The sequence below is a fragment of the Anabrus simplex genome, chromosome 5 (genome assembly GCF_040414725.1).
Source record: "Anabrus simplex isolate iqAnaSimp1 chromosome 5, ASM4041472v1, whole genome shotgun sequence".
NCBI lineage: Eukaryota > Metazoa > Arthropoda > Insecta > Orthoptera > Tettigoniidae > Anabrus > Anabrus simplex.
The window spans coordinates 75698432-75710596 of record NC_090269.1 but is presented as its reverse complement, the minus strand read 5'-3'; the positions used below and the strand labels follow the sequence as shown (position 1 = coordinate 75710596).

General features: G+C 38.7%; 1 protein-coding gene across 3 annotated transcripts in view; it reads left to right on the top strand.

Annotated features, from left to right (window-relative positions):
- The window catches only part of LOC136873760 (DENN domain-containing protein 1A), a 257596-nt gene that overhangs the window by 149283 nt on the left and 96148 nt on the right, over positions 1 to 12165 (top strand). The gene's annotated exons all lie outside the window — the stretch shown is intronic.

The window sequence follows — 12165 nt, the reverse complement described above, 5'->3', positions numbered from 1 at the left end:
CTATGGCTTTTAGAAATAGAAGAACAATTTTTGAAGTTATACCCCTGAAGATATTGCTTGTATTTCTCATTACTTTGTCATAAATTATTAGAAAAATGTTGGTTGCAGAGCAGTGGCATGATTTTAATTTTTTTTTAAAGATAATGTATTCCAGAATTTAAGCTAACACCATTTAGCTTCATCAGAAAAAGTATGGAAAAGAGAAATGAGAACAGTATTACTGTGTCAAGATTTATGTACCTGTTGTCAGTAATGTAAGCTATTATATGTCATGTACCTTTATTAATTCTTGTGTGTTCATTCTTGATTAAAAAAAGAGGAAACATTGCTAAATTAAATTTAAAATAATAAACAGTTATATAATTATGGCTTTCCTTTACTTTGTCATTATAATAATTTATTAAGGTGTGCTCAAGAGAGCATTACTTAACCTAGTAAAAACATTTAAAAATTAGCAACTCAGTTCAAAACTTTAGAGTTTTCCCTACTATATTCGCTAATTGATTTCATCCTTTTTGGACATTCCGTTATATTATATTAGCACATTTTTCAAAATTCACAAAAGTTTTCATACTTTGTACATTAATACTCCATTTCAACTGTGATCAGTTGAAAAGAGTTTCCAATATATAAAGAAGATTGCTTCTTCATTTGACGGACTTTTGGCATTGTGATCAACTGTCCTGTGCGTTTAGTGCATTTGTGGTCCAGTAACCTGTCTATCTGTTGTGCCTCGGTGGTGTGTGTTTTTGTAATGAAATGGGGTAATGTTGCAAGGGCTTGCAAGGACCGTGGCTTGCTTGTTTTCTGCTGTCCTCAAGTTGAAGTGAAAAACCACAGCTAGCTTCCAGAATGATCAAAAGTGATATCTTAACTCTTAGCTTCTCAGCTGCTTTACAAGGCTGTTAAGACCAGTTAAAATGACCACTGCAAAATATTTTCAGCATAGGTATCTACTATGTGATTACAACTATGCATAAGAAACTACATCTACCATGATTTAATGCTGCCAATTTAGTTGGCTCTGTGGTACAGGTTATAAACAGCAAATAGAAAAAATATACCCTACAATTATGTCCAGTTTCGTAATGAATTTGTATCCAGAATACTTTTATGTTTTATGTTGTGTGGTTCGTCAGGACATTCTGTGTACATTTTTAGATGATAGGAAAAAGCTTTTGAACTATTGCTGAATGTTATTTTTTTGTCTCTGGCCTTGACATCATCATCCTACCGTATTTACTCACTATTAGCCCCCCCTTTTTTTTCCACTTTACAGCCAAAAAATAAAAATAAAAAATAAAGAGGGGGGGGGGGGGGTCCAATATGCAGTAACCTCGAATTTTGAGCAGTGAACACATGACTTCTAGGCTATAAAGAGCCGTAACTTTTACATGTAATTATTCTGCTCTGTTCTTTAACAAACTTATGAATGTTCTCTGAGTTTCATTGGCTATTTTCGTTGGAAGGCAGTATTTCTAAATTTAAAAAGACGAATGGTGAACACATGACTTTTAGGCCTACATATAAAGTAAACATAGTCAGTTTTAGTTACTTTTTTATTACATCATTCGTTTCATCTAATATCAACAAGAACCCATTGAAATTTGCTGGCAGTACCCATTCCACGTATCTTTACAATACGACGATCCATCATGAAAATATTCCTGCTGTCTGTATAACTTAATTTTACTAAATGTCAGGTATAGTAGACTCATTATAACTCTGCCACTGAGCCGTGGCCTTTCTAAGAATTCTAAGGCTCGCATGTTTTGATGCCATTCTGCAGATTTGAGAAATATTTGTATAGACTGTAATAGAACGTGATTCTCTCTTCACTATTTCCCGAGATCCATTGACGTTACACAGAGGCACTGTACAACTGGTTGCTGCAGCTAGCGATGTATAATAAAGAGGCGGTTGTTTATTATCAACGAGTTTTGTATATGCGCGCGTGGGGATGAAAAGAAGCAGCGTGGTTACCACGGTAGTTGCCAGTGGTGTTCATTACTGTTAGGCCGCAAATGCAAAATGACCTTTGATTTTTTACGTGAGATTCTGAGAAATAAACGTAGTCTTGGATTCGGAGAAATACGGTATCACTCCAAAGGCTTCAGTGGTAAACATTTCAGTTTTCTTCTTCAAACAGCGTCAGCTAACCTTACCGTATATGTATCATGAAAACATTTCAGACGCATGTAGAGAAATAACCTCCTCGCTAAAAATCAGTGATTTATTCTCCATATCTGGAGGTGCATCGCATTCTTAATTAATTTCAGCATATAACATTAAAATTAAGAGATTGTTTACTTCAGCTTTTATTTTTAACAAGTTAACAACTGCTATCGGACACGTTATTTACGCACTTATTACAAAAACGTGTTCTCTTTCATTTAGAATGTTCTTTACGGAACAGCAGTCGACGGGTATTACTAATCGACTCCGACATCACCTTCGAATGTCGATGAGAGAGCTCAGTAGTAGACATAGTGAGGAAATGATGCCGAAGGTGATCAGTCATATGCAACATAATCGCGGGGGTGCATAAATATCGGTAAAAGAAAAACCCGCGCGCTTAATTGCTCGTAATAACAGATGCATCAGTGATAGGCCTCTCGCTGTAACCGAAGGATGATACACAGTTTAATATAGGACTTTTGAAGGGACAGACAAAACTTGTCATTATAACAGGGTTATTGTTATATACCGTACTCGCTATAGTGTACTTCTACTGTAGCAACAACCATGAATATTGCTTAATTAAAGTAAACTAGTTTCCTCATCCCCAGGTGGTGCAGTTCTTTTTACGCATGCCCCCAGTGGAGAGAAGCTGCATGCACCATTTTTACCGCATATCAACCTTCCTGCCATTCTGTAATCACTGGCAGTACGGTACCGGAAATCGAACTCAGGCCCCCAAGAATGGCATCTAATTGTGCTAACCATTATGCTGGCGTACATTCTTAACTACAAAATACAGACATTATAGTATGACTGATGCATGCTTGCATTGCTTGGATTGGACACAAAACTATTCACCTATTTGTGCAACGTCCATCAGAGCTGCAGTAGGCCTATGCTATGGAGGCAAACATTTCTTAACTATGAAACACAGATGCATCGCATGACTTTGGCACGTTTTTGCATTGTGCGGGTCATACGGACAAAACTATTCACAAATTTGTGTGATATCATCAGAACTACAATAAGGCTTGTGCTCGCTTCGAAGGGGAATCGTTCTTCTTCGACAAATTACGTTGGGGGGTTCTGTTTGCAAGTTTTATTTTTTTTGTATTCTTTGTCTCAAAAATCCAGGGGGTGTCTAATACATGAGTAAATACGGTATTTCTTTGATCTGTCTCTGGTTGGTCTTGTTACTTTTGCTAGCTGGAGTTATGTCTTTAACCTGTTTTCACTTGAATGATTACCTGTTGTCCCCTGAGTGATGGGAACTTCATAGTCATTTTGTTCATCTTCCAATTTTCATATTACCTGAAAATTTGCACACCATTGTTCACCATTATACATAGCAGTGTAGGGACACCACATCCATAACAGTCTAATCGTAATTGACTTTGAATTCAGAATATACAGTATATTAGGAATGTACATGGATTTAGAAGATTTTTCAATGATACCCACTTTCTGATCTGTGGTCAACTATCACTAGTTACGATAAGGTTGGGAAATATCTAGAACAAGGAATTAGACAGGAAGTACATTGATATGATTAGTGAAATGTTTCTAAGAATAGACGTCAGCAGGTGCATGATGTAGAGAGTATTTGACATACAGGAATATTTTAGTAGAAATTAAAAAGCAATACCTAGGAACAACTGTGTGTAAAGAGGGGAGAAAGCAAACATCACGGTTAAACGATGAAATCAGGGCAGTTTTTAAGCGTAAAAGGAAGGCATATAAAAAGTGGCTCCAAACAAGACTGATGTAGTTAGGGAATTATATGTATGTAGATGAAAGGAATAGAGCAAAACAATTAATTGTTGAATCCAAGAAGAAATTGTGGGAAGATTTTGGAAATAACCTCGAAGGACTAGTTCAACCAGCGGGGAGACCTTTCTGGACTATAATAAGGAATCTTCAAAAGGGAAGGAGAAAGGAAATGAATAGTGTTTTGTGTAAATCATACAATCTTTTTGTAAATCCTGGGTAATCACCAAACAAATGAAAAGGAATATTTGAAAACTTAGTGTTAAAGGAAGCTTTTCTTTTTGTTTAAATCCTAAACAGCCGAATCCGTATGAAGGAGAATGACTGCAAAATTACACTTCAGGGAGAAGAGAGGATGATAAATAAATTACATTGTCATATAATACAAGGAAGAGTCCGCCTCCATATCTAAATGGTTAGCGTGCTGACCTTTGGTCACAGGGATCCCGGGTTCGATTCCCGGCATGGTCGGGAATTTTAACCATCATTGGTTAATTTCGCTGGCATGGGAGCTGGGTGTATGTGTCGCCTTCATCATAATTTCATCCTCGTCGCCTACGGGCGTCAAATCCTGCACCTGGCAAGTCGAACATGTCCTCGGACACTCCCAGCACCAAAAGCCATACACCATTTCAACAGAAGGAAGAGATGAATTTAGACCTGAAGTGGTGAAATGTAGTGGGAAGACGGGGATGAAATGGCTTAATAGAGTAACAGGATTAGCATGAAATTGGGTAAGTTACTGTACCTTCTCACTGAATGCAAGAGGTAATTGCATCCAAGCAAGAGAACTGGGAGGTTTGTAATAACTATTCATGTATGTCAGGTAAGGTTTTCACAGGCACTATAGAAAAGAGGGTGCAATCAAGGGCTAAGAATAAATTGGCTGAAATCCAATGTCGTTCCAGACCAGAAAGAGGCTCTCAGGACCAGATTTTCGGTATGCATCAAAACTCCATGGCGCTATTGATCTGATGGACTTTGGCCTCACGGGCAATCGCTGCTCAGTCCAAAGGCCTGCAGAATATGAGGTTGCATGGTTAGTGCGACAAATCTTCTCCGCCGTTATTCTTGGCTTTCTAGACTGGGGTCACCATCTCGCTGTCAGATAGCTCCTCAATTGTAGTCATGTAGGCTGAGTTGACCTGAAGTCAGGCCGTGGATAAAGGTAAAAGTCTCTGACCTGGCAAGGAATCGAACCCAGGGTCTCTGGATGAGAGGCAGGCATGCTACCCCTGGACTGTGAAGAGTAGTTGAAAAATGCTACAAAATGAATAGACAGTTACTGTATGTTTTTGTGGATCTAGAGAACAGATATAACAAGAGTACCTAGAGAAAAGATGTTAGCAATAGGGAACATCCATCATCCAGGGTTTTAATTATAAATGTGCTAATATGATTCAAAATAGCATGTGGAATTCAAAGCTGTGGTCAGAATGTAGAAATAATAACTTCAAACATCATAAAAATCCAAATTGAAAGTACGAAAATGTCACGTGACGCTAGCATTTTATCTCATTGGTCTGATGTCATCGTCCAAGTTGACTGTATTAGTAGGCGAAATAACGCATAGTGTGCTTTATGAAAAAGGATACAGTTCACATATTTCTCCTTTATGTTAGTGTCTGGTCAAGTTAAGTTCAACATTGCTTAATGTTTATTTATTTATTTATTTATTTATTTATTTATTTATTTATTTATTTATTTATTTATTTATTTATTTATTTATTTATTTATTTATTTATTTATTTATTTATTTATTTAACTGCTTACATTTTAAAATAAATTTAGGCCACATCTAAATACTCTATAATATAACAGAACGTAAGTGTGTACATCGTAAAAAAGCAATGTGAATTTAGAAAAATACAAATCTATATCTCTACAAAACAAATGCTCGGCAGTTGGGGTGGTGTCAGTCTTGTAAGTTAACTATGCTCAATAATAATAATACCAGGCAAGTTGGCTGTACGGTTAGGGGTGCGGAGCTGTGAGTTTGCAGCCAGGAGATAGTTCGAACCCTACTGTCAGCAGCCCAGAAGATGGTTTTCTGTGGTTTCCCCATTTTCACACCAGGCAAATGCTGGGGTTGTACCTTAATGAAGGCCATGGCCGCTTCTTCCCACTCCTAGGCCTTTCCTATCCCATCATTGCCATAAGACCTATCTGTGTCCATGTCACGTAAAGCTAATTGTAAATAAAAAAAATTACCGTAATTGTACACTGCAGTGAAAATACATTACTGCAAATGATAAGTGATGTTGGTGTTAAAAATATTGTCCAAACTTAGCCTAAGTTTTAGATTATAAATGTCAAATCAATAAATCAAAGGGTAAAAATCACAGCACCCAAAGACATTCCTATATTGAGTGACTAAAATGTCATTAAGACACTGATCTTGTTTGATATGTTCAGCTTGTGAAAAAGTAGAGAAATGAACTAAAGATATTTAATTGATATTTTTCAGGATTGATAGGTCATAGAACTATAGTATTATAATGCTGGCTATATTTTGGGTGCTTTGATTTACTGATTTGGTATGTGTAATCTAAAACTTGGCTATATTTTTGTTTTTATGTTCCTGCGTTTTACTTTAGTAATGGTGAAAGCCCAAAAATTTAATGTATTTTCTGTCATTTTGATGTTATTTGTGATCACGAATAATAAACATTCGGCTTTTATTAACAGCTGTTGCATAATGGGTGGTAAGAGTTTCATGCGCTTACGTCACAGGATGCTTTACTCTCCTTGCAGAAGGAGACTTTAAATTTTATTTTTTTTTAAGATAGAGAACAAACCAACTTATCACAATGTAATATATGTTTCCGTTCTGTTTCGTTGATGTACTTAAAAAAAAAAAAGTAGTTTTGGAAATTTAGCATGTTCCCTATTAAAAGCAATCAAAAACATTTATTATGACAATCTAGTCACAGTGAGAAATGTTGGTAGAATGAGTTTTATAGCAATTGAGGCTTTCACGATGGGCGTCACAAATCATGTCAGTATTTTCTGGGCTTGTAGGCTGTGGTCCAGGAGCACGTGATGGTCCAGACGGTTCACTGAAGACTGCGTTCGGCATTATTAAGGGTTCCAACTTACTTGGATAGCAGCAAAGCTCACAGTGGAATGAAGTAGTGTTGTAATTCCACCTGTGCTGTATGGCTTCCCTTTGTAACCGGGCGTGGTAAGACACAGTAGTTGACAGTACTTCGGTGTCACTGTGCTGTATTGTATGTCATAGCCTGCAGGCTACGGTGCGCTGCTCGCCTCTTGGTCAACCATGCTGGAGGGGCAGTCGCTAATTGGCTGTTCTTCGGCCAATGGTTGAAGCATTAAGGAGCCCGATGTACATTGACCTGCCTTGGCGGAGACAGACAACTGATCACCCATTGCTTTTTTCTGTTCTGCCATGGCCATAGTGTCTTTCAGGATTTAAGGCCTTCAGGACTGGAAACCAGGCTTTGTTTACCCATTCGGATTCCTCCTTACGGTTGAAGATTTTTGTGTACATCAGGATTTCAATGGCTTCCCTTTGTAATCGGGCGTGGTAAGACACAGTAGTTGACAGTACTTTGGTGTCTCTGTGCTGTATTGTATGTCATAGCCTGCTAGCAGCGAGTTTTCAGCGACTGATGATCTATCTGCTTGTCCCAGCCAGCTGTGTCTGCTATGCTCCTTCAGTCGCGTGGCGATGCTGCGTTTTGTAGTGCCTATGTACACCTGGCCGCATCTGCATGGGATCTTGTAGACACCTTCTATGGAAAGAGGATGGCATTTGTCTTTGGGAGACCTAAGTAGTTCGTGGATTTTCTTTGTTGTCCTATATATGGTTTTTACCCCATGGGACTCCAGTAGTCTCCTTATTCTGTCACTTTTTTTCCCAATAGACGGCAGAAAGTCTTTAGCTGCCAGCCGCTCTTCTTCTTTCTCCCTGGTTTTTGTATGTCTGGGATGGAGTGGTCACTGGATATCTTTAAGGCTGTACCCGTTAGCAAGTAGGGCCATATTGAGGTGGCTGAGCTCCTTGTTTAAGTGCTGAGGTTGACAAATTTTCCTAGCAGGGTCGGCAAGCATCTTAATCACTCTGTATTTTTGTCATGGGTGGTGGTTGGACGTCTTCTGAAGATAGCGGTCTGTGTGGGTCGGCTTGCGGTACACTGTGTGTTCCAAGTTTAAATCGGCTGTCTTCGTTACTAGAGCGTTGAGAAAAGGGAGTTTTCCTTCGTTTTCTGTCTCTCCACTGGACTGAATATTGGTGTTAATACTATTTAGATGCTGTAGAAACAGCTGTAGTTGTTCCTGTCCATGGCTGCAGACCACAAAGGTATCTTCTATGAAGTTGCAGCCACACCTTAGGTTTCAGTGGTGAGGTCTCGAGTGCTGTTTGTTCAAACTTTTCCATAAAGAAATTTGCAATCACCGGACTCAGAGGACTGCCCTTGGCGACACAGTAAATTTGTTCGTACCCCATGTGGGTGGGGGACGCAGATGAAGAATACACCCACGGTATCCCCTGCCTGTCGTAAGAGGCGACTAAAATGGACGACCAAGGGATGATCGAATTGGAACCATGAGACTACTTGTAGTTAGTACCATCATGCAGGGAACACCATGGTTCGCTGTTACTTGCGCGTAGTACCACTATGTTAGGTACACAATAGGTTTGTAATTAGTAGCAACAGTGTGTGCTTCTGGCTGCGTTTTACAGTACCTGTGATTGGTACCACTATATGAGCGACACCATGGGTGAGCGACATCATGGTTCTGCCTTGCTTAAGATTAGTACCCACTATGTGAGAAATAGCACAGAATAGTACGAGTCCCTGTCGTCAGTACACTTATGTGAGGAACACCATAGGTTTGCGTTGCCTGTAAATGGTGCCGCAATGTGAGAAACATCATAGGTCTGTGTTACATGTGCGCATTACATTACCTGTGAATATACCATGTGTGGAATACAGTGAGTCTATGCTACTTTTGATTAGTACTTCAACATGAGGGCCGATGACCTTCGATGTTAGGCCCCTTAAAACAACAAGCATCATCATCATCATCACTTCAACATGACACATAACCACGGTTCTACTTTCCTAGTGATAAGTACCATTATGAGGGGCAGACGACCTGGATTTTAGACCCCCTTGGACTACAAGCATCATCAATTCATTACTGTGCTTTAGAGCAGTCCCTTGGTCAGTATTACTATTGTTTAACGCTAGTTTCTGGGAATGTGGAGCATTGCGGGTCAGATTCACTTATTGTTTTAAATTCATATCCATCCATTCGTTCTTCATCCTCACATTTTTATTTCTGATCAGTGGAGGATTTTGGACTTTTAAATTGTCATTGTATTTCGTTTCTTTGCGTACCATTAGGGGCCAGTGACCTAGTTGTTAGGCCCCTTTAAACAACAAGCATCATCATCATCATCAATTTTTTCATAGAAATTGTCATTCCACAGGAAATAGCATGTGGTGAGTCAGTGGTTGAACAAGTTGGTAAAGTCAAATACAGTCGCAACAATACGCGACACTTACGGATTTAGCCTTGTTAAAATGGGAGACACTTCGAGAGTGGCGCTCCTAGTGACTTGACCTGAAAAGTCGCTCTAAATTCAAATATCAGTGGAAATGCATATACGAAAATGGATAAATAAATTACGTCTAACCGAGCTCGATAGCTGCAGTCGCTTAAGTGCGGCCAGTATCCAGTATTCGGGAGATAGTAGGTTCGAACCCCACTGTCGGAAGCCTTGAAAATGGTTTTCCGTGGTTTCCCATTTTCACACCAGGCAAATGCTGGGGCTATACCTTAATTAAGACCACGGCCGCGTCCTTCCCACTCCTAGCCTTTCCTGTCCCACCGTCGCCATAAGACCTATCCGTGTCGGTGTGACGTAAAGCAACTAGAAAAATTTTTTTAAAAATTACGTCTAGAAAGAAAGTATTATTGAGATATTAACTTCGAAGTTGCTAAAGCAATTCTGGATAAATGAATGAAGAATTATTTAAAAGGTTATTTTTTAAAGACTGAAATTAGACATATAAACAAGATGTGAAATGGACTGCTGTGAAATGGGTTGATCTTTCATTTATGCATTATTTTTTTTGCTTTAGCATTCCTGCCTGAACTTTTACGGTTAGATTTCTTTTTTTCTCATTTAAAAAACATTGTATCATCACATTAAGACACTTGTCAATAAAAATATCGGCACATTCCTTACACACTTGATGCAATGAATTAACATTTTAAGCTGGACAATTTCCTCTTAACATGAAGCCTACTAACAGAAAGAAAATCTATAAAATCCCGGCTTTAATCTGAGAAGAGGGAGAAAAGAAAGAAAAATATTTAAATGTTGTCGATAGTGATGCTTTGAGGAATATTTACGTACAATTAGAGTAAAAATGTAACATACCCTTGGCTGTATAGTCAAGGATTTTTAAAGTCACTGGCCTGGAAATGATCTAAACAGATCTTATAATTCTTATATAAGCGGAATGTCCCTTCTTTCTTGTACACCTTATCCAAATCACTTCTGTGACATTTCAAAACCCACAGATCACACCTACAACAACACATCGGTATTGAAGGTTAACTGCTGCACTATACAATAAAATATGCGTATTATATTTTAAGCCGGTTAAAATATGGGTCGAGCAGGTCAGAAGATTATGAAGTACTATAAAAATCTCTTTGTCACTGGAAGAATATATATGCAAACACAATATTACTTACATTTTCTTGTCACGAGGGACGTAAAAGAAAAACCGCGCTTTCTTCTCTACTTCATAGTTACTGCAGCCAAACACAGCACATACCTTTCCCCTCATGTTGAGAGGAGATATCAAGGAATGACACACGCTACTATTTAATTATGTTAACTCACTGAAAAAAAACGCATAAATAACACCAAAACCTTCACACACAAATACACGTGCTCTTATGACAGAATCAGTAGTTCTCAGGTCTACCCGCTAGAGAGAGCTGTAATAGCTGTCCCTCGATATCTCGCTGAGTGTCGTGTGTTGTCTCTACTGTATTTGGTAAAGTCCTCGGGAAAAATCTGAGCGATGTGGTCCAGGGCCTTATTTGCCAGTACTTTAGTGAAGAGTGTGACCACAACGTAGCTGACAAGCAGGTCTTCGGCTACTAACTGGATGTTCTTCAACTTTTCTATGGAGTGGCCTGAATCTCTGACGTACGACTGTGTGCCACCGATGTAAGTTTGTGGTAAGGTGGCCGGATGTCTAGCAATATTGTAGTTCTATGATCCAATAGCACTCACGATGGGCCTTAGAGGTACATTGTCCTTGTGTATTCTGGGTAAGTCATATAGTCTCGGAGGTAGGGCTTCAATCTTGGAGGTTTCCCTCTTCACAATGTCTGAAAATGATGAGGCTTTAACAAAGCTGTTTATGTTACGACGAATCTGATGGGATCTATTCACAATTAAGTATTTATTTATTTTCCACCTAGTCGATACAATGATTGCTTAAGGCAATTTTTAATGGTCAAAAGTGGTACATGTTTCGTATATTATCAACATCTTCAGCCACATAACACTGTTTAGATGAAAAATATATAAAATTGACAAAGTAATGCTTTAGAGGAAGTGTCCTTAAAAATTAAGGAGTGACATTAATTTTTAAGGACACTTCCTCTAAAGCATTACTTTGTCAATTTTATATATTTTTCATCTAAACAGTGTTATGTGGCTGAAGATGTTGATAATATACGAAACATGTACCACTTTTGACCATTAAAAATTGCCTTAAGCAATCATTGTATCGACTAGGTGGAAAATAAATAAATACTTAATTGTGAATCTATTGAAGTGCGATACGGACCATGAAGCTGATTTTATGTAATCTGATGGGATCTGTCGGTAGTCTGCGGTAAGTCTGTGAGTACAAAATCTATGACATCTTTGCATTGTAATCATTAGTAGCCATGATGACAGTGGCATTCCCTTTATCTGCGGAAAGAATTAGTACACTCTCGTCCATGTTCAGAGTTTTAATGAACCGTAAGGTTGCTCTTCGGTGCTGGTGCCTTTCTCAGAATCTGTGAGGCTTCATGGCGGATTTCTTCTACCTGGTCAAATGGTAAATTGCGAATAAGAGCTTTGATATTCACAGAGATCGAGGGAGGGGTAACCGCAAAGTTTCCTCCTTTAGCCAGTAGAGAGGTTTCTGCCTCTGACAGGCAGCGGTT